Source organism: Canis lupus, chromosome 12 (assembly GCF_003254725.2).
Source record: "Canis lupus dingo isolate Sandy chromosome 12, ASM325472v2, whole genome shotgun sequence".
NCBI classification, from domain to species: domain Eukaryota; kingdom Metazoa; phylum Chordata; class Mammalia; order Carnivora; family Canidae; genus Canis; species Canis lupus.
This window is the reverse complement of record NC_064254.1, coordinates 37,496,440-37,519,283: the sequence shown is the minus strand read 5'-3', so window position 1 is coordinate 37,519,283 and position 22,844 is coordinate 37,496,440. Positions and strand designations below refer to the sequence as shown.

Sequence of the window (22,844 nt, the reverse complement as noted above, 5' to 3'; positions counted from 1 at the left end):
ACACCACCAGAGCATAACAGCAAATGAAACTTTTATTTAGCACGTACAGCAATCTGTGAAGTTGCGGCAGTGCTCCTAGCTGCTCACTAGTATCTGTAGATTAGGATGCATACATTCCTCCACTACAACTTTATGCCCCATAAAACGTAACCTGTCTCCTTAAACACTACAGAAATAGTATTTCCGACACGGATGTGCCAGTAATAACCCTACCAAATTACTTCCTACTTAAAATCCCGGGGTTGGGGATCCCTGGGTGGCTCAGCGGTTTAGCGCCTGCCTTCGGCCCGGATCGAGTCCCGGGATCGAGTCCCGCATCGGGCTCCCGGCGTGGAGCCTGCTTCTCCCTCTGCCTCTCTCTCTCTCTCTCTGTCTCTCTCTCTCATGAATAAATAAGTAAAATCTTAAAAAAAAACATCCCGGGGTTGGAGCATCTGAATGGTTTTAAGGAGTTTTTGGAAATTAACAAATATAAAAAGCTCTTGTTCGGTAGCACAAATGTCCATTAACATACTCAAAGTACTGGACCACCTAAGGACTAAAATTATCCCGTTCAGACGGTCCCACCCGGTCTTCTACATGACTAGACTATCAATTCGACAGTGGCCGGCACCTGATACGAAGGTATCTCCGAGCAGGCGGCACTGTTCCTGCGCTGGATTTCAAGCTTGTTTACTCAAGAGAAAGAACTACCACGGGGCGTCCACGTCCGGGTGGGGCACCGGAGTGCTCTGCTACCCGGGGGCAGGGAAGGGACCCACAGGTAGCCTGCTGACGACAGACCCGTGAAAACCAGAACCAGCCCCGCACCGCCGTGAGCCGCCGGCCGGGCCCAGCCGGCACCTGCCTCACCGCGCGCATCCCGGGCGGAGACCCGGCCGTCAGCCCCGGCGGCGGAGGCCCGAAGCAGCGCGGCCCGGGGACGCGAGGCCCGGACGCCGACGCCGACGCCGACGCCCCGAGGAGCGGCCCCGCGCCACTCACCGGGGTGGCCGCGAGCGCAGGTGCGCGGAGGCGAGGCTACCTGTGGCCGGCGAGGTGGAGGGCGGGGTGAAAGGTAACCAAGTCGAGCGCGAAGGGCGACTGCGTGGACAGGCTCGGAGACGCGGCGGCGGCGGCGACCGCGGTCCTGCGAGCTTCCTGCTCGGACAGATCCCGGGGCCGTCTCCGCCCGCCGGCCGGCGCCCCGCCGAGTCCCCGGCCCCGGCGCGCGCACGTCACGGCTACGGAGCGCCCAAGGGGGCGGGGGCGCCGCGGGCCGGGGCGGGGCGGGCCGGGGCGGGGCGGGCCGGGGCGGCCGGGCACGGGGGGCGCAGGCGCGCGCTCCCCGAGGGGGCGCTGGGCGCCCGCAGCCCCCCGCCCCGCCCCGCCCCGCCCCGCCCCGCCCCGCCGCGCCGCGCCGCGCCGCTCGCCCCCGCCCCCGCCCCCGCCCCGCGGCGCGCAGCCTCCCGGGCGGAGGTGGGCGCGCTGGAGCGCGGGAAGGGGCCGCGGCGGGCCCGGCCGGCAGCCTCGTTCCTCCCCCTGCGGCACGGCCTTCCTCGCCGCGGTTGTCTCCAGCCCGGGTGCGGAGACCGTGGAGTCCGGCAACAGCAAGAACCAGTTCACGGAGGGAGAAAGGTGTTCAGACGCGGCCAGGACCACGCGCTTTACTCGAGGGCGTTGTTGCGGAGGGAAGAACCGCTGCTAACTAGGCTCCGGTCCGGGTCGGCTTGGGCTGCGCTGGGCTGGGCTGGGCTGAGCTACGCTGGGCTGAGCTACGCTGGGCTGGGGTGGGCTGCGAGGCGCTGGGCTGCGCTGGGCTGTACTGGGATGCGCTGGGGTGTGCTGGGCGCTGGGCTGCGCTGGGCTGTGCTGGGCTGAGCTGGGCTGCGAGGCGCTGGGCTGTACTGGGATGCGCTGGGGTGTGCTGGGCGCTGGGCTGTGCTGGGCTGTGCTGGGCACTGAGCTGCGCTGGGCTGCGCTGGGCTGGGCTACGCTGGGCTGGGGTGGGCTGAGCTGGGCTGCGCTGGTGTGGGCTGAGCTGGGCTGCGCTGAGCTGGGAGGCGCTGGGCTGGGCTATGCTGAGCTGGGCTGCTCTGGGCTGCGCTGGGCTGGGCTACGCTGGGCTGCGCTGGGGTGGGCTGAGCTGGGCTGGGAGGCGCTGGGCTGGGCTATGCTGGGCTGCGCTGCGCTGAGCTGGGCTGCTCTGGGCTGCACTGGGCTGGGCTACGCTGGGCTGCGCTGGGGTGGGCTGAGCTGGGCTGGGAGGCGCTGGCCTACGCTGGGCTGAGCTGGGCTGCGCTGAGCTGGGCTGCGCCGCGACAGGAGCAGTCTTGCTCTCTGCTTTGGGTGGCAGAGGGTCTGAGATGGAAATTTTGTATTCCTCCGGCCCCCGAATCCCCATTTACTGACTAGAACCCGATCTTCTCTTTTACTGTTTTTATAAGTGACATACCTGTAAATCCTCTTTGAAAATTAAATATGAAGTGGCTATGCAAAATTGAATTATATGATGAAAACATACGTCGCCTTTACAACGAAATGAAATGGTAATGATTAATTGTAATACTAAATGTCTCCGTTGAAAAAAGTTAAGAGGACCTACACAAGATAATTACATTTTTTTTTTCCTCAACATTTCTGAGTGGCAAGTAGGAAACTTCAGGAAATCTACAAGATTCTGATAAGAGACAAATTTCAGATACTCAGTTCTTCCACAGTTCTTTTGGTGGAAAAGATAAGTTACGGTGAGATATTACGGTGAGATAGAAACTACTAATAATGAAGTAGGGAAGTAAGAAAGAGGAAGAGGAACCAAGAAAGGAAATAATTTACAGCAATCTCAGAAATTTAATTTCTGATTGCCAGGAGGTAGGTCTTAAATGTATAAAACTACATTTCAAACAAATTGGAAAAAAGAAAAACAAGAATAAGAAGAGAGTAATATCTGTTTACAGCTTTGAGTTCCTTTTGGACTTAAGATTTAAAAGCTACGTGAGTAATAACTTGTGATTTTTTTTTCTCTTGTTCTCCTTTACTCCCACTTCCATTACTGAGTCCCTTTGCTTCAAGTTCCGTATCTCTTGAATGTATCCAGTTCTTCTTTAGAACCACTACCATTATCTTATTTCAAGCCACCATTATTTCAGATCTTGCATACTACTTTAGCCAGCTAAACTTTTCACCAGGCTGCAATCCTGTCCCCTTATAATCTTCTCTACAATGCCACCAGGTTTATATTTTACAAAAGTCTATGTAATCCTGTTTTTAAACTCCTATAGTGACACTCCACCTTTAGTATAAAATCCAAATTAGTTAAGATGTGTTATGTGAGCCTTCCATTGTTTTTGTTTAAGAAGCACAGTGGGGATTTCTCTTGTTTTTTTTCTTAATTGAATTTTAATACCTTTTCATTGTTCCTCAGTTCATCACTGTCTTAAACCCCCAAAAGCTGTCCTAAACCAGGCTTATTCAGTTACCTGCTTGCCTTTGGAATCATTTGCATTTTGGATCACTGTCTTAGCCCTTCTTTCCTATCCAGTCTCATTTCCACCAACAGCCTGTCTCCATTTCTTGTACTTTACACAAGCCATTTTGAAGTACTGGTGTCTCCAGAAAAAAACAATTATGCTCTTTATGACATTGGAGTGTTGCCAAGCTAAATCCAATGAATCCTTCAGAACAAAAACTGTTTGTCCCCTCTAAGTTTTCCTGGGGCCCCTGGCTGATTCAGTCAGAAGAGCATGCAGTTCTTATCTCAGGGTCCTGAGTTCAAGCCCCACCTTGTGGCCTTAGATTACTTAAATAAATTTTAAAAACTTTTAAAAAGGAAGAAGTTTTCTTTAATCCTCTTATCTAACACTTAGGTGCAATTTGGTGGTCTTTTTCATCTCTCTCATAGCACTCATTGCACGTATCTCTTCCAACACTTATTTCACCATTAATATTTTATATATCCACCAACTGAACACATCATCTGAACTCTTGATGTTGCCTCTGCTCATTCTAGTCCATTCTCTCTCCACTCCTAGAGTTACCCCTCCCCTAAATCTGATTGTGTCATCTCCTCTACCAAATCCTGATGACTTTCAGATCAGTGAAAAACTCATTTATATGATTACAGAATCCTTCACAATCCTGAACTTACCCAATCCTTTTTAATGCTCCTCTATCCTCAAAACTCAGTCTGTTATTTCCTCTGTCCTAACTCTTGCAGAATTTTTCATTTCTTTGTTTTCCGGAGCACCCACTTCATACCTATATTGTAGCACTTATTAAGTGGTATCAACATTACATTTTTATATTTGTTTCCCTCTGTAACAGCTCTCCAAAATACTGAGCTTTTTAATTTGTTTTTATTTTTTTCAAGATTTTATTTATTCATGAGAGACACTGAGAGAGAGAGAGAGAGAGAGAGAGAGAGAAGCAGGCTCCATGCAGGAAGCCCAATGCAGGACTTGATCCCAGATCCTGGGATCACACCCTGAGCCAAAGGCAAACACTCTACCACTGAGCCACCCAGGCATCCCGATACTGAGCTTTTTAATTAGAAATTTTACCGTTATTTTTTTCTCATTCCTAGAGATGAGCACAGTGTCTGCCTCACTGAATTATAACAACTGCTGAAATGTATTAATGTTGTGTGCTAATACTATAGCACGCACTTTACATAAATCATCCCAATACATTCTCAGAGGCCTATGAGGTAATACAATGAGGATTTGCTTTTAGCTTGCCTAGCTTCTGAATTCCCATCCTATTTGTGGAGAATTATTAATTTTGAGTCTTGATGGGAACAGGGCCTACCTCACACTTCGCAAACTGGGTTTGGTCAAAGTCTCTCTCCCCACTAGGGCATAATCATGGCATGGGACCTCAGTTAACACAAATGGATGTTCTCACCTGCAACTTGGAATCTGGATAGGGTGATGCAAATATGCAGAGATAGAGATAATTCACAGTTGTATAGATAAATGTGGCAACCCAGATCTGGTCATGACAGTGCTAACAGTGACATCATGAATAGATGGCCTTGCACATTTTACACACCAGTTCTCCATCATTCCCAGTGATTATGTGAGCTACATAGTACTTGTCCACTACATTCTTCTTCTAGATAAGTTAGCCAGAGTTTTTTGTTGTTGCTTTCAACCAAGAACCCCAATTAATCTAGAAAAGTTCTATCATTATCCCTATCTTATAAAAAAGTAATAAATAGGTGCTCAAGTGCTTATTTAATGAGTGAGATATTTGCAATACTATCACTTCTAGAAGAAATTTTTATCATTGCCTCAGTTAAGAGTTTTGTATGAATAGTAATCATCTGGAATGTATAGGGAACTAAGTTACAGGAAAGAAGCAGATCCCTAAAGAGATAGTTTTGGGAATTTTTCCTTAGGATATATCTTAGCCCATCCTCATACATCATCAACATTTTTATCTTCCTTACTTTATCATAAAAAACTAATGTTTGATGATTACTGTAAAATAATAAATAATTTTGTTAAAAAGTTTGAATGATGTTTTAAACATATTACTGAACTTACTCTAGAAAGTAGCCCAATACATCTTACATATGTTTTCAGTATGAAAGACTAAAATTAAAGCTGAAATGTCATTTATCAGTAGACACTTCGATTTCTTTTTGTGGAGCCCAACACAGGGTTTGAACTCATGACCCTGAGATCAAGAGTCAGACACTTAACTGACTGAGCCACCCAGGTGGCTCAAAAGATACTTTAAAATTTTTTCTTAACTAGATCACCATACATTTTTTTTTTTATCATTCTATCTCCTGGAAATTTTTGCAACTATGGTTTCCCTTATTTAAACTCCCAGTTGTTTTTCCTGAATTGTTTTAGCGGCGTTATAATTAAAACTGAAACAAAAGCACAAGCGTGGCCAAAGATCATCACCTCAAACACTTAACTGTCAAATGTCTTAAAAACAGTCTTCCAAGGGCACCTGGCTGGCTCAGTCAGTAGAGCACACAACTTTGATATCAGGCTTTTATGTTAGAACCCCATGTTGGGGCCCCACATCGGGTGCAGAAATTACTTTAAAATAAAATCTTGGGACGCCTGGGTTGCTCAGTGGTTGAGCAACTGCCTTCGGCTCAGGGCGTGATCCTGGGATCTGGGATCAAGTCCCACATCGGGCTCCCTGCATCGAGCCTGCTTTTCCTTCTGCCTGTGTCTCTGCCTCTCTCTCTCTGTGTCTCATGAATAAATAAATAAATCTTATAAAATCTTAAAAATCTGAGGTGCCTGAGCGACTCAGTTGGTTGAGTGCCCAACTCTTCATTTCTTCATGATTTCAGCCCTACTTTAGGCTCCACACTCAGTGGAGAGTCTGCTGGGGTTCTCTCTCTCCCTCTGCCTCGGCCCCTCCATCTGTTTGTGCAAGTTCCTGCTCTCTGTCTCTCAAGTAAATAAATCTTAAAAAAAAAAAAAAAAAAAAAAAAAAAAACCCTTCCATCTAATATGCCATACCCAGTCATCTTCAACTCAAGTGCAGTAATTTGAAAAGGGACAGAGAAGAGTCATTTATTTTTTTCGGACCTATATGGGTCAGATGTAATCTAACCCAATTATAGAAATTAAGAGAAAGCAAATGAGTGAAGGCATTCTGGAAGTGCAGAATTATGTTAAAACTTATATAAATGAAGTGAATATGTGAGAAGGAAACAGGTTCCAGGCCTGGCTCTCCAGACCCATGACCTGTATAAGTCATTTAATCTCATGGAGACTCAATTTACTCATCAATAAAATAACAATGATAATAATACCTCCTGCTCAGGGAAAAGACTAAATAAAGCAAGCTAAAAAGAGGTTTTTACAAACACTAATCTTGCTACATGCTAGAAAAGTTTATAAATATATATATATCTTGTAAATATATTTGAGCAAGAAAGAAAAATCCTTAAATTAATGCTAAAACTTATTTGAAGTTAGCTTTGTTTTAAACTAGTTAATACAAGAAGTCAATTATTGAATTTCTTTTTATATTGTTTTGATGAAATCTGAATATTAAAAAAGTCATAGAAATTTATATAAAATATATAACTTCTAGGAAGTTTTCCTAGTCTACAGAAGTCTTCCTACCATAGTTTAGGAATATAATGAGAAAAGTAATTGAATATCTATTTTTCTTGCATATTATAAATAAATGATTACACTTGAATTTATGGATATTTAATTTTAAAAATCAAATGTACAATTTTTTTTATTTTATTTATTTATTTATTCATGAGAGACACAAAGAGAGAAACAGACATAGACAGAGGGAGAAGCAAGCTCCACATGGGGAGCCCGATATGGGACTCCAGCCCAGCACCCCGGGATCACAACCTAAGCCGAAAGCAGGTTGGTACTCAACCACTGAGCCACCCAGGAGTCCCTCAAATGTACAATTTATTTTTTTTTTATTATTATTTTTTTTTAATGATAGTCACAGAGAGAGAGAGAGGCAGAGACATAGGCAGAGGGAGAAGCAGGCTCCATGCACCGGGAGCCCGATGTAGGATTCGATCCTGGGTCTCCAGGATCGCGCCCTGGGCCAAAGGCAGGCGCCAAACCGCTGTGCCACCCAGGGATCCCAAATGTACAATTTAAAGAAGCTTTGCAAAAGTAGAAAAACAAGGCTGAATTAAATTTTAAGACAGAAAACCATAAAGATATATATCATAAATAGATGATCTGCATAAAGAATTCAGTGTCATAATTCAGAAAGTTCCATTCTCCACAGCCTACATAAATAGTTCAGAAAATACACCAGAAAATTAGTGGTGTGTAAGAGCTGCAAAATTATATTTTTATAAATCCCTAATTGGTTAGAAGTTAATCATTGTCTGTGATCAATTGGTTGATTCTCATTCAGATAGTATCATTAATGATTCAACCCTCAGATTGGATTTAATGCCCAGTGAAATATTTTGTGTAGATCTTTATGTTAGTACACTTCATAGTATAATGACTTTTTTATTTACATGTCTGGGAGCCCACTGAAATCTTACCTGTCTTTGGACACCCAGAATCAGCTGGGGCACAAAAGGCATGGACTCAGTAAATATTTGTGGAATGGAGTTGGGCTGAATGAACTTGAGCTCTGGCAGGTCTATTTTCAGAAATGAGTTTTTTAGGACATTTTAGAACTTTGTCATTGGAGAAAATAGGCTTTAATTTTCCATGGGAAAAAAAATAAAAATAATTTTCCATGGGAACATGTAATTTATATTTAAATCACTATTCCACAGATGATTCAATATTCATAAAGAATCTGCATATATTTCATCTCATTTTTTTAAAAGTGCATTTCATAATACTTACCATTTTTATTTTCACCAGTTATCCTTCAATTTTATATGTTAAGCAATTGTGATGTTGCTATCTTATAAAAAATATAAAAATGAAAATAAATTGTATCTTCTCTGAAGGTTATGAATGAGATATTCAAAGTTGATATTATAGAATATAAAAATTACTATGTATATAATATTTTTTTAAAAAGATATGGTGTGGGGAGTACTATTTAAACAAATCAGTGATACACAACAGACTTCTGAACAAAATTTTAAATAAATGAAAACACTGGTAGTGGCTGTTTTCTTGCTTTAAAAATAGTAGTTTCTTGAAATAGATCAAGGAAGTATCAAGTAATCACTGACCAGGAAGTGGCTAATATGTCAGAGTTAAATATTATCCTACTGTTAACAATAAACAGAAGTTTGAAGACAACGAAGCATTAAATGTATTCACAGAGTAATAACCTGAGTTCATTCACATAGGCTTTATTGAGATTGACCAAATGATTATTATATTAGTCAGCCTATGCTGTGTAGCTAACCAAATCTCAATGGTATATAACTAATTCATTCATTTTTCTCCTGAGCAAGTGTATAGTTCTCCTAGGACAACTCTAATTTAGGCTGCTAGTAAATTCAACTCTGTTCTAGTGTCTCATTCTGGGGTTCAAGATGAAGGTCCAGTGGCTACCTGGGGTATACTCTTCTTGGGTCCGAGGTCAGAAACATACTGTGTCTCTTAAAGTCTAAGCCCAGAATTGGCACACTGCTACTTCTGCCCATATTCTATTGACCAGAGAAAGTCAGATGACCAACCCCAGCGTCAATGGGGCAGGATAGATAGTCTTACCATGAATGTGTAGGTAATAAATGTTTGCTGAACAAAAATCTAATAATCTAAATAATCTATTGAGTTTATTAATTATTCAAAATGATGCATTAAAAAGAGTTGGAGAGGTGCCTGGGGTGGCTCAGCGGTTGAGCATCTGCCTTTGGCTCAGGTCCTGATCCCAGTTTGCTGGGATCGAGTCCCCTATCAGGTTCCCTGGGGAGCCTACTTCTCCCTCTGCCTCTGTCTCTGCCTCTCTCTCTGTGTCTCTCATGAATAAATAAATAAATACAATATTAAAAAAAAAAGGGTTGGAAGATTAAGAGGTACATGGCAGGCTTCTGAGATGCTTATGATGTTCTATTTCTTACTTCGGTGATAATTACACAGGTGAGTTCCCTTAGCTATATATTCATTGAGCTATACATTCATTCATGATCTGTATAATTTTTCTGTATGATATACTTCAAATAGAAACTTCTATATAAAAACTTTAAAATTTTTGGCATTTTTTTAGATTTCTGAATTTTTAGTTATTTTCTCTTAGAAAAGTCATAAATGACTTGATTCTAGAATAGAAAAGTCTTTTATTGGGACACCTGGGTGGCTCAGTGGTTGAGCATCTGCCTTCCACACAGGGTGTAATCCTGGAGTCCCAGGATCGAGACCCACATCAGGCTCCCTGCCACATCAGGCTCCCTGCAGGGAGCCTGCTTCTCCCTCTGCCTATGTCTGTCTGTCTGTCTGTCTGTCTCTCTCTCTGTCTGTCTCTCATGAATAAATAAATAAAATCTTAAAAAAAAAAAAAGTCTTGTTAAAAATTGATGTGACATGAAACACTTGGCTGGATCAAGAGCCATGTGATTCTTGATCTTGGGGTCATGTGTTCAAACCCCATGTTGCGGGTAAGGCTTACTTTAAAAAACTGCTGTGAGAGGGCAGCCCCGGTGGCGCAGCGGTTTGGCGCCGCCTGCAGCCTGAGGTGTGATCCTGGAGACCGAGGATCGAGACCCACATCGGGCTTCCTGCACGGAGCCTGCTTCTCCCTCCACCTGTGTCTCTGCCTCTCTCTTCGCTCTCTCTGAATGAATAAATAAATCTTTAAAAAAAAAAAAAAAACTGCTGTGAGGGACCCCTGGGTGGCTCAGTGGTTGAGCATCTGCCTTTGACTCAGGCTGAAAAATGGTGATTCCAGGGTCCTGGGATCAAGTCCCGAAAAGCGCTCCCCACAGGAAGCCTGCTTCTTCCTCTGCCTATGTCTCTACCCGTCTCTCCATGTCTCTCATCAATAAATAAATAAAATCTTTAAAAAACATAAGAAAATAAATAAAAAATTGCCGTGAGAAAACATGTGTCTTTCCAAAGAAATAATAGGTATTCCTGAGATTAAATATATTTGCATATTTATTAATAAGGTGGAGATAACCAGGAAAGTTAATTTAAGCATATTAAAAAAAATATCTAAGGTCATTTCTGGATACAGTTGAAACTTGTAATTTTGCTTTTGAATATTTAAAAACAAATGTAGATAAGTGTATTAGTTATTGCCAATTTGATCATGCCAATAATATTACAAAAAACAATTAGAAAACAATCTGCCTCAACATATATCCCCCCAAACTTAGTATTATCTTTTTTATGTTTTATTTATTTTTTTTAGTATTCTAATAACATTTTAAACCAAAAAAATTAGGAATTAAAAACAGTTCTTTTAGGGATCCCTGGGTGGCGCAGCAGTTTAGCACCTGCCTTTGGCCCAGGGTGCGATCCTGGAGACCCGGGATCGAATCCCACGTCGGGCTCCTGGTGCATGGAGCCTGCTTCTCCCTCTGCCTGTGTCTCTGCCTCTCTCTCTCTCTCTCTCTGTGTGACTATCATAAATAAATAAATAAATAAATAAATAAATAAATAAATAAATAAATTTTAAAGTTTATTTAAGTAATCTCTACACCCAGCATGGAGCTCAAACTCATGACCCTGAGATCAACAGTGCCATGTTCTTCTCATTGAGCAAGCCAAGTGCCCCCCAAAAATAGCTTTCATAATTTATTAAGTGTATATAAAAATATATTCAAATTATTAGTAGATAAAATTTTACTTGTGTATTTAAATCTTTGGAGCATATAAGATTAAAACCTTAGCGTTATTCAAACTGTGGATAATATTAATGTAGTATACTTTTTAAGGAGCATCTTTTTTCTTTAATAAAGATTTTATTTATTTATTTGACACACAGAGAGAGCACAAGCAGGAGGAACAGCAGGCAGTGGGAGAGGGAGAAGCAGGCTCCTGGCAGAGCAGAGAACCCCATGTGGGGCTACGTCCCAGGACCCTGAGATCATGACCTGAGCCGAAGGCAGATGCTCAACCACTGAGCCACCAAGACGTCCCAGCATGACTGGTATTATATAAAATTGAATTATATAATATTAGAAAGGAATTGAGGTTTTTACAGTATAATGCCATAGCATCTAATAACATCCATTCCTGCAGGTCTTACTTATGGCTATCAATGAAATTGTATAGTTTTCTCATTCAAGGTATATGTTTTTTGTAAAATTAATTCCTAAGTATTTTATACTTATACTATATGATAAAATATGATCAAATTGGCAATAACTAATACACTTATCTACATTTGTTTTTAAATATTCAAAAGCAAAATTACAAGTTTCAACTGTATCCAGAAATGACCTTAGATATTTTTTTAATATGCTTAAATTAACTTGGCCTGGTTATCTCCACATTATTAATAAATATGCAAATATATTTATACTAAGTCTTGGTCATCACCATGAGTGATTTTCCCCCAATTTCTTTTCTAGATTTTCATTGTGTATTTATCAAAGCAATGTAACAGATTTTTTAGTTTCCTAAGTTTTCTACTTGCATAATCACCTACTCAATAAAAAACATTTATCATTTCTCTTATTTTCCAAAGTTTTATAGCAGTTATTGCATTTTCTTGTCTCACTACATCTGCTAATAATGCAAAAGCAATGTTGAGTAGCATGAGAACCTGTCTAGTTCTTGATGTACTGGTTGTATTTCACCATTTAATATATTTTGTTACTATGATACTATACTCTATGTTATAACACATTTCTCTAATCTCAAAGATTGTTATGGACAATTAAATTTTTATATGATCATATAAATGCCCTTCTTTAATCTTTGACATAACAAGTGATATACTTCCTGATATTGAACATCCTTAAACTTAGTTATCACTTGTTTGCTTATTACTGGATTCTAATTGCCAATGTTTTATTTAGATTTTGTCAATTGTGAATCATAAATTACATAATTTCTTAGTTTTCCTTTTTGACACCATCTTTACTAGAGCTTTTTATTAAAGGTGTATTGGTCTCATAAATGAATTGAGAGTTTTTCAAACATTTCTATGGCCTTGAATTTTTAAAATAATCTGATTTAAATGTTTAAAAATTCAAATACAAGAATTGATAAGGTCTTTGTTCATATTCAGTGGTAGCTCAGTAACCCCTTGTCTTTTCTTTTCAGCGTACATAGTATAATCAAGTTGTCTACTTTTTTTTTTTTTTTTTTTTTAGAGAGAGAACATGAGTGAGGGGTGAGGAGTGTAGGGGCAGAGGAAGAGGGAGGGAGAGAATCTTAAGCAGGGTCCACAGTCCCCTGCGTATCTCAGAGTTCAATGTAGGGCTCAGCCTCATGACCCTGAGATCATGACCTGAGCCAAAATCAAGAGTTGGACACTTAACTGACTTAACCATCCAGGTGCTCTGCATTGTCTTACTTCTTGAATCAGTTCTGATATTTTTAACTAAGAATACACTTATTTCCTCCAGGCTTTCATATTTCTGGTCATGTTATATGTCTCTATTTGTTTAAAGTAGGCCAGAATAGGGCAGCCCGGGTGGCTCAGCGGTTTAGCGCTGCCTTCAGCCCAGGGCCTGATCCTGGAGACCCAGGATCAAGTCCCATGTCGGGCTCCCTGACTGCAGCCTGCTTCTCCCTCTGAATGTGTCTCTGCCTCTCTCTCTCTCTCTCTCTCTCAATCTCTCTCTCTCTGTCTCTCATGAATAAATAAATAAATAAATCTTTAAAAAAAAAGTAGGCCAGAGTAAGAAATCAAAAAGGAAAAAAGGAACATTAAGAGTATGTAGAACCCTTGTAAGTTTGCTTTCTACATAACTTATTCCATTAATTACTTACTTAGCCTCCTATTATGTACAACATACTGCTTGGTGCTGGGGACATAGTGGTGAGCAAAAAGAGACAGGCCTTGTATACTTTTTTTTTTTAAGAATTTATTTTTAAGTAATCTCTACACCCAAATGTGGAGCTTGAACTCACTACCTCGAGATCAAGAGTTGCATGCTCTACTGACTAAGCCAGCCAGGTGCCCCTAATGTCTTTTTCTCTCCCTCTGTCTTTTTAAGTAGGCTCCACACCCAGCATGGAGCCCAGCATGGAGCTTGAACCTACAGCTCTACAAATAAGACCTGAGCTGAGATCAAGAATTGGATGTTCAAAAGATGAATGGATAAAGAAGATGCGGTTTATGTATACAATGGAATATTCCTCAGCCATTAGAAACGACAAATACCCACCATTTGCCTCGACGTGGATGGAACTGGAGGGTATTATGCTGAGTGAAATAAGTCAGTCAGAGAAGGACAAACATTATATGGTCTCATTCAATTGGGGAATATAAAAAATAGTGAAAGGGAATAAAGGGGAAAGGAGAAAAAATGAGTGGGAAAACCAGAAAGGGAGACAGAACATGAGAGACTCCTAACTCTGGGAAACGAACAAGGGGTGGTGGAAAGGGAGGTGGGCAGGGGGTGGGAGTAACTGGGTACTGGGTGATGAGCACTGAGGGGGGCACTTGATGGGATGAGCACTGGGTGTTATGCTATATGTTGGCAAATTGAACTCCAATTTAAAAAAATATGAAAGATGAAAGAAAAAGAAGAAAGAAAGAAAGAAAGAAAGAAAGAAAGAAAGAAAGAAAGAAAGAAAGAAAGAAAAGAAAGAAAAGAAAGAAAGAAGAAAGAAAGAAAAGAAAGAAAGAAAAGAAAGAAAGAAAGAGAAAGAAAGAAAGAAAGAAAGAAAGAAAGAAAGAAAGAAAGAAAGAAAGAAAAGAAAGAAAGAAAGAAAGAAGAGAAAGAAAGAGGAAAGAAAAAGAATCAGATGTTCAACCGAGCCACTTTGGCACTCCCCCATGTGCTTCTTTTTAAAGCCCTTCTGTATCTGTGATATCTCTCCTTTCTCCTTTAATTTGTTCCTCTGTAAATTGGGAGTAATAACGTATGTACCTCATATGGTCATTGTGAAGAATGAATTCATACATTTATTTATTTTTAAATATGGAACGCTTTATGAATTTGCGTGTCATCCTTGCGCAGTGGCCATACTAATCTTCTCTGTATCGTTCCAATTTTAGTATATGTGCTGCCGAAGCGAGCACGAATTCATACATTTAAAGAGATTTATGTATAAAAACTTATGAAAAACTCTCATTTATATAAAGGAGATAATAATCTTCATTATTTATTCTCCATTTCATTTCTCTTATTCTCATTTTATTGTATCAGATATCTCATTATTTATTCCTTGATCAGACTCAAGAGTTTATCTTTTAAAAAACCATTTGTGATGTTTTTTGTGACAGGAAATGGCAGTATGGAGGGAGTTCTAGTTCATTAATTTTTATCTTTCTTAATTTCCTCTTCTAATTTTTTGGGGAAAAAAGTATTCTGTTCCTAATTTTTTTTAAGATTTTATTTTTTAAGTAATCTCCACACCCAACATGGGGCTCAAATTCACAACCCTGGGGCAGCCCGGGTGGCTCAGCGGTTTAGCACCGCCTTCAGTCCAGGTGGTGATCCTGGAGACCCGGGATCGAGTCCCATGTCTGGCTTCCTACATGAAGCCTGCTTCTTTCTCCCTCTGCCTGTGTCTCTGCCTCTCTCTCTCTGTGTGTGTCTTGAATGAATGAATGAATGAATGAATGAATGAATGAAATCTTTAAAAAAAAAATTCACAACCCTGGGATCAAAAGTCTCATGCTATTCTGACTAAGCCAGATAGTTCCTGTTCCTGTCTTAAATGTGAGCTTTTATTTCCTTTCTTTTTCTTTTTTGGACTTAATAAAGGTGTTTAAGTCTATAAACTTCCTTTAGTTATAGCTTTGACTAAGTCTTAGCATTATTAGGTATAGTGAAGTAATGAGTCGGCCAATTAAAGAAATAAATATTTAGTAATACTATAATTTAACATGACAAGCTATTTGTTCTACTATGAAAAGGATTTTTAATAAATGATTTTAGTAAATGGTGCTGGCACAAATAAAATTCTCAAGAATATAACATGTTTCTCTTGTATTATGCATAGATAAATCCCATAGTTTTATTAGTTTTTTTAAAAATTCTTGTGAGAAACATATAATTATGTATTATCATTTGTCAAGATGGAAATTGTTATCCAAGATTGAAAACTCACAAGATGCATAAAAATAAAAATTTTGTTAATGAAAAATACCAAGTATATAGACAATAATTATGAAAAGATACACATATAATGACAATGTAATATGCAAAAGGCTTAAGTATTAACAGAGAAAGAAAAAGATTACTACTACTCTAATGGAAAAGTGGACAAATGATAGGCAAGGCCATCCCAAAAAAAAAAGAAAAAAAAAAAAAAAACCCTCAAATTTAAAGTACAGATTAGGGAAGTACAAATCAAAGTAATAATGAAAACAGCTTGGGATGCCTGGGTGGCTCAGTGGTTGAGCATCTGCCTTCGGCTCAGGATGTGATCCCAGATGAGTCCCACAATGGGCTCCCTGCATGGAGCCTGCTTCTCCCTCTGCCTATGTCTCCTCTCTCTCTCTCTGTGTCTCTCATGAATAAATAAATAAATTCGTAAAAAAGAAAACAGCTTTATATGCACAAGACTTACAAAATTAAAGAGAGCTATGATACCTATTGCTGTTGGGGATGCAGAAAAAAAAATTGTATTTTAATAAACTGCTGGAGGAAATGTAAATTCTTACATGCCTTTAGGAAATAAGCTGGTATCTATAAAAATTAAAAATACATATTATCTTGATCCAGCAGTCCCTGGGAATAAATTCCAGAGAAATAAAACTACCAGTATATAAAGAAATAAAAACAGAAAAACATGTTACATGCTCACAGTTGCAAAAAATTGGAAACAAAAGTGAATGCCTATTAGTAGTGTGATAGTCACTAAAACTGCTAAAAGAATATTTGTCTTATTCTGGAAATATGGTAAGAGTGAACTTCTTTGTTCCTTTTGAAATTCGGATTGTCACCTAACTGGTTTAGGCCAGTGCAGTGCGAGTGAAGTGATGTGCCACTTTTGGGTAGAAGTTTTAAGTCTCTGCTGCTCACCGGGTTCTCGTCCCTCTCTGTGGTAGCCATTGAAACCTTTATCAGTCTAGAGCTTCATCAGCCTAGTAACTGAGTAACTAATGAGCAGAACTCCCCTGCCTTCCTCATTTAGACATGGAGTATGACCAAAGAAGGAACTTTTTTGGGAGGGTAAGCTGCTGAGATCTTGGAATCATTACTATAGCACTAACAAAGCATATCAGGACCAAAAGAATACGGGGATAGATAAATAATGGTCCATCATATAATTGACTCTGACTTTGATTATACTAGGTAGCTTGGATAGATTTTAATAAGATTGGGATGCCTGGTGGCTGAGCGGTTGGGTATCTGCCTTCAGCTCAGGGCATGATCCTAGAATGCCTGGATCAAGTCCTGTATCAGGCTCATTGCATGGAGACTGCTTCTCCCTCTGCCTATTATGTCTCTGCCTCTCTGTCTCTGTCTCTCATGAATAAATAAAATCTTTAAAAAATTTTCGTAAGATATTGCTGACACAAAAGAAAGATACTGAAAAGTGTTTATATTATTATCCCAGTTTTTATAAGGAAACGATACATCTTTATACATATATTACTATATGTAGAGATTAAATGAATATGGGGAATAATATGAAAGCATACAAAGTTGTTGAAATAGGTCATAAAAGAAAGATAAATCCAGACTATAGTAAAGAAGAGGAAAGCTATGTGGTGTGATCACATGCCTCTGTTATTCACATTTAATTATAAATAAAGTATTACTGAATAGATATGATCAAGTAATTTCACAAAGTATTTCATTGACTCCAAGATGCTTTGATGCTTGGAGCTTTCTCAGTCTTACCTGCATCAAGAGTTTTTCACACACCTGACTGAAAATACTATCAAGAAGAAATACATCAAAAGTGTGGTCTTGCCAGGAACTTGGAAATGCAAATTTACAGGCCCCACTGAAAACAATCCTGAATCAGAAACTGAGGATGGGGCCCAGTAAATGTCTTTTATCAAGACTTTTAGGTGATTCTGATGCAAATTTGCCCCTTGCTTGATAAAATGTAGCTTTAATTCAGAGGTAAAAATGTTTTTTAGTGCTTGCTTCAGCACACATATACTAAAATTGGAACGATACAAAGAAGATTAGCATGGCCCCTGTGCAAGGAAGACATGCAAATTTGTGAAGCGTTCCATATTTTGGGGACGCCTGGGTGGCGCAGTGGTTGAGCATCTGCCTTTGGTCTCCCAGGATTGAGTCCCGCATCATGCTGCCTGCATGGAGCCTGCTTCTCCCTCTGCCTGTGTCTGCCCCTCTCTCTGTCTCTCATGAATAAATACAATCTTTAATGTTTTTTTTAAAAATCACATTTTAGAAATAATGTAAATCATTTTAACACACCATTCTCTTTGCTAATTCCATTTGGCAAATGCTTTTCTTACTTTGAATATAAATTCCCAATGATCAGATCTGATTGGCTTTGTTTTTCTAGCTCATACCACTATAAACTAACTTTCCTTGTGATTAGTTGTCCACCTTAAACCCAAATTAGCTGAGACAGAAGGAAATGGATTGAAGAGAGCTAGTGATACAAAACACAGCTACGTTACAGGTGCTTTGGGCAGTTTCTCTAAGAAATATGTTCGGAAATGTTAGGCAATAATTGACCTAGTAAAACTGTTTTAATTTTACATTGATAGTTTTCCTGTTAAGACAATAGAATACTGATATTTTATGCTAATTTTACTTTTTATTATGTTTATATTTTTTAAAATGTAACACTTTGGTTTTAAGTTTTTTTAATGATTTTTTCTTTGGTAGTTTCATATGCTTTGTAAATAATTTTGTTTTTAAAATCTATTTTATCGGGCAGCCCCGGTGGCACAGCGGTTTAGCGCCGCCTTCAGCCCAGGGCCTGATCCTGGAGACCCGGGATTGAGAGGCTCCCTGCATGGAGCCTGCTTCTCCTTATACCTGTTCTCTCTGCCCCCCCACCCTGTCTGTCGTGAATAAATAAAAAAAATCTTTAAAATAAAATCTATTTTGTCAATAATGGCTCCAGCTCATCATTTTATGCCCGTTTTTCAGTTGTATATTACATTTACATTTAAGTATTTCTTTCAACTTTGCACCTTAAACATTACTAAATTAGGTTTCTTTTCCATTTTTTTCAAGTAGGCTCTATGCCTAACATGAGGCTTGAACTCAAGACACTGAGATCAAGAGTCACACACTCAACCGAACCAGCCAGGCACCTCTATATTTAAGTATTTTTGATAATTATTTGTTCATAAAGAAAACCATAGTTTTGACTGGAACAAAGGAAATTCTTTCCTGTTCTTGTTGTATGTTTTTTTCTTTTTAAGTAGCTCCACTCAACATGGGCCTCAAACTCATAACCCTGAGATCAAGACTTGCATGCCCCACTGAGAGAGCAAGGCACCTCTTGTTGCATGTTTCTAAAGGAGCATTTCATATGAAATTTCCAAATAATGTCTGATTATTTTAGCATTCTTATGATCTCAGACTTAATTATATCCTACATCCTAGCTATAGTAATTCATAATTACTATAGTACATGCTTGCACTTATTCTTGGCCCCCTTTAACACTTTCATTGCCACCATTGGGATCTTGTCAACATTTATAGTTGATCATGTTATTCCTTTGCTTAAATTGCTTCAGTGACTTTTTTAGTGAACATGTCTTCAAGGCTCTGCATGATCAGGTCCCAGCCTATCTTCCACCTTACTCTTACCTCCAGTAATACAGGCCTTCTTTAATTTTATTTTTTAAATTATGAAAATGCTTAAACATATCAAAAAATAAGCTCTATGATCCCCATGCAACAATTTCCAGTAAAGATTTAGCCACATTTCATTTCTAAGAAAACACAAACATCTTATTTTCATCTTCTTTTATTTAGCCAGGCTAACTTAGGTCTTAGGGTAAGATGGTATGTCCAAAGCCCAGCCTTGCTGGGGAAACTATTTCTTTGGACCTCAGTTGATTCCTCTGTAAATTGGGAGTAGTAATAGTACATACCTCATCTGGTCATTGTGAAGAATGAGTACCTACATTTAAGGAGCTGAGAACTCTGGCATATATAGCAGGCGCTTAATAAATGAGGTCATTGTTATTTAGAAGTCATACATCTCTATAACTCAGGGTCTTTCCTCAGCCTACAAGTACTAGTCTTCACTTGCCCTCTCAGACTTTCAGTTTGTCTACCAATAATTTAAATTCCCATTTTCAGGGAAGACTTGTCTAATCTCCCCAAATGAGGCTATATTGTCTTAATATGCTTTATGCTTTTCCTGCATGACACTTATTTGAAATTATTAATTTGTGAGGCTGATTAACAAATGTCTTTCCATTATACTGGAAGGAAGCTCCATGAGGGGAAAAGATGGTAGAAGATGGTATCTGTTTGGCTTCCTCTTTTAAAGCCTCAACATAGTATAAAGTAGGTACTCAAAAGACATTTATTCAACATTTAAAGATCAGTTTTTCTAATTTGTTTTGGATCAAATTATCAGTATGTTTACTGCCAATTAGAATAAATGTAGTAAGTTTTATAACAGGCTTAAACAACTTGTTTCCAGCTATTTGAGTTATTAAAAATATTGAAAGTATATTTAAAAAGAATTCCTTTATGGCACACATTTCTAAAGGAAATAAAATGCTTCTAGGTATAAAGTTTGCTGCTGCAGTTTAATTCTAAAGTAAATGATGGAGTAGAAGTCACAGGAGGTGTAAGCTACCAGTTAAATGGTTCAGATATAAACAGAAGTTAAGATCTTCAGATAATCTTTCAATTTACTTTTCTATTTTTTTAAGTTTAAGTATTCTCTACACCCAATGGGGAACTCAAACTCACAACCTTGAGTTTAAGAGTCACATGCTCTTCCAACTGAGACAGCCAGGTACCCCCCCTTCACTTTCATATTTTTACAGTTTTTACCTGTGAGTTTAGGGGGCTTGATGATCTTACAAAAGATCATCAAAATCTGTTTTCCTAATAAAATGTGTATACAAGAACTAAATTTGTATTTTTTTCATTACAATGATAGAAAAATGCTTCTCATGAAACTTCATTTTCCCAAGACACTAGTCACCTATTTTCAAGTTTCCAGATCATATATCCAATTATCAGTAAAATATAAAAAACTAACCTAAGTTTCAAAAGCCCCTTGTCTTAAAGTTCAGTTCACAGAAACCTCAAATAATTAAACTCTGTCTTTGGTGGGTAGTATTTATAAATAAGTTTGGAGAACCAGTCCAGGAGAGAGAAGACATGGCCAAATTCTATTATCTAGCATGCTGTGTTCTGGATCTTCCTCTTTTGTGTAATCATTTTGCAGATTAGCATATTAAAAGCTCCAGGAAATGTGTTCAACTGCTTTCCAAACTTATTTGATGATGTAACTTAGAACTATGCCTCGAAACCAGAGTTATCAAGCACAATTCTGAGAATTGCTAGTCTGGCTGAACTAGTTAACTAATCCAGAATCCTATTAAAAATATAGAACCTTGGGGAGGTCTGGGTGGTTCAGTGCTTGAGTGTCTGCCTTTGGCCCAGGGTGTGATCCTGGAATCCTGGATCAAGCTCCCTGCATGAAGCCTGCTTCTCTGTGTCTCTCATGAATAAATAAAATCTTAAAAATAAAAAAATAGAACCTTTATTATAGCAGTCCCATAACTCCTGGTGACCATTAACAGTTCACAAGCCAGCCACTTAGTAAATTCATTTTAGAATCTTATTAAGAGTTGATGTGTTTTATCTTAAAATTTGCAGAATCTACTTACATTCTTTTGAAAAAATGAGGTATCTGCCAGTCTCTAGACTTTGAGTAACTTAGTAATTTCCTTTATAATTCTTCAAGATTTAGTAACAGGAATTTAACAACCTCACTGAATCAAGTTCTTAATGAGAATTGGCAGAGAGGGGTTAAAGTGGTATCTGAAAGCATTTGAGAGCAGAAAATGCAGACAACCCTTATTACCGTTAGGGCCAGCAATTTGAAAGCTGTCAGGAATATATATTGTAAAAAAATCCTTTTAAATCAGTGGTTTGCATACTAGAATTATTCAAGGAATTATCTGAAAATATATGGCACTACTGGGGTTTAAGGTACATTACGTAAAGTTCTCACATTTCTAAGTAAAAATCCTTGTTTTGGGTAATATGTTCCTCACTGTAATATTTGCAATATGGATAGTTGAACTGTTACTTGTAATGAATACAGTAAGACCTCTAAACTTCTAAATTTTCTGTTTCAGGCCATGGGACTATGCAATCCTCCTCTGAGTACATTACACTCTATTTCCTTAATAGTAGTTTAGGGTACTCTACCATTATTCCTTGATCTGGTTTATCAGAATTAAAATGGTAGGACTATTTCTCCCCAAGGTACACATTTGTTCCATTTGATTAACTAATACTTCCTCTGTGGTTAAAGTCAAGTTTTGTAGAGCAGTTTTCATAACCCTTTTTTCTTCATCCTGGAGTAGAAAAACCAACAAGTGTACTAAAAGTCCTGCTGGAGCATTTCTAAACATTCCTTAGATTACATGTCCCTATACAGTCTGGTCTACCTCTGTGAATTCAGTTGTCTTACTGGCAAACTATCCATTTATATTCACTTGGCTAGACAGTCTGTAGTAAAGCCCCCAGAATAATCTCCTTCCTCTCCTTTAGTTCTTAAAGTGATCTACAGTGTATCTCTTCTAGACACACAAGCACTATGTTACCTCATCTCTTAAGGGTTCTGTTACTTCTTTTTTTTTTTTTTTTTTTTTTTTTTATTTATTTATGATAGCCACACAGAGAGAGAGAGAGAGAGGCAGAGACATAGGCAGAGGGAGAAGCAGGCTCCATGCACCGGGAGCCCGACGTGGGATTTGATCCCAGGTCTCCAGGATCGTGCCCTGGGCCAAAGGCAGGCGCTAAACCGCTGCGCCACCCAGGGATCCCGGGTTCTGTTACTTCTAACTTATTCTTCTATCATTATATTCCAGTAGTTTTTGTAATCTCTACCCCCAACATAGGGCTAGAATTCATGACACTGCAATCAAGACTCACACACCCTACTGACTGAGCCAGCCAGGTGCCCCTATATTCCAGTAGCATTACTCCACCAACCTTAAATTGTGTATATTAAAATATATTCTTTATTATTCTTGTTCAGTGAATTGAGACTTTAAGTTCAATTTTTGATTTCTAGGAAACTGAAACTTGTTATTTATATTATATCTTATAGTCTTTAGAGATCATAGATAGCTTTTTAAAGAAAAAAAAATACTGAATTTATTTTGGTGAATTAAGAAATAATTTAGATAATTATTTTATCCTTTCA

General features: G+C 39.1%; 1 protein-coding gene, 1 long non-coding RNA gene and 2 other non-coding genes across 11 annotated transcripts in view; 2 read left to right on the top strand and 2 right to left on the bottom strand.

Annotated features, from left to right (window-relative positions):
* The window catches only part of MYO6 (myosin VI), a 143,260-nt gene extending 142,034 nt beyond the window's left edge, over positions 1–1,226 (bottom strand). For 2 of the 6 annotated variants that reach the window (XM_025444959.3, XM_049092262.1), the window contains exon 1: positions 985–1,223. The gene's annotated coding sequence lies outside the window, so the exon portion shown is untranslated. Of the gene's footprint in view, positions 1–984 lie in introns of all 6 variants that reach the window. The other 4 variants (XM_049092263.1, XM_049092264.1, XR_007401230.1 and 1 more) reach the window with 3 other exon arrangements.
* A 1,308-nt stretch (positions 1,227–2,534) lies between these two features.
* On the top strand, positions 2,535–15,110 carry LOC118350483 (uncharacterized). Of its 3 annotated transcripts, XR_007401229.1 has the most exons (4): positions 2,727–2,850; positions 2,937–2,973; positions 11,347–11,511; positions 13,532–15,110. It is a non-coding gene; the product is annotated as an uncharacterized LOC118350483 (long non-coding RNA). The 3 variants fall into 3 exon arrangements; XR_004804356.2 differs by lacking the exons at positions 2,727–2,850; positions 2,937–2,973 and adding an exon at positions 2,535–2,726; XR_007401228.1 differs by having other exon boundaries at positions 2,733–2,973.
* LOC112658759 (U6 spliceosomal RNA) lies at positions 14,456–14,562 on the bottom strand. Its single transcript, XR_003135937.1, has one exon. It is a non-coding gene; the product is annotated as a U6 spliceosomal RNA (small nuclear RNA).
* A 2,474-nt stretch (positions 15,111–17,584) lies between the features above and the next one.
* Positions 17,585–17,688, top strand: LOC112658761 (U6 spliceosomal RNA). The gene has a single exon (XR_003135939.1). It is a non-coding gene; the product is annotated as a U6 spliceosomal RNA (small nuclear RNA).
* The last annotated feature ends 5,156 nt before the right edge of the window (positions 17,689–22,844 follow it).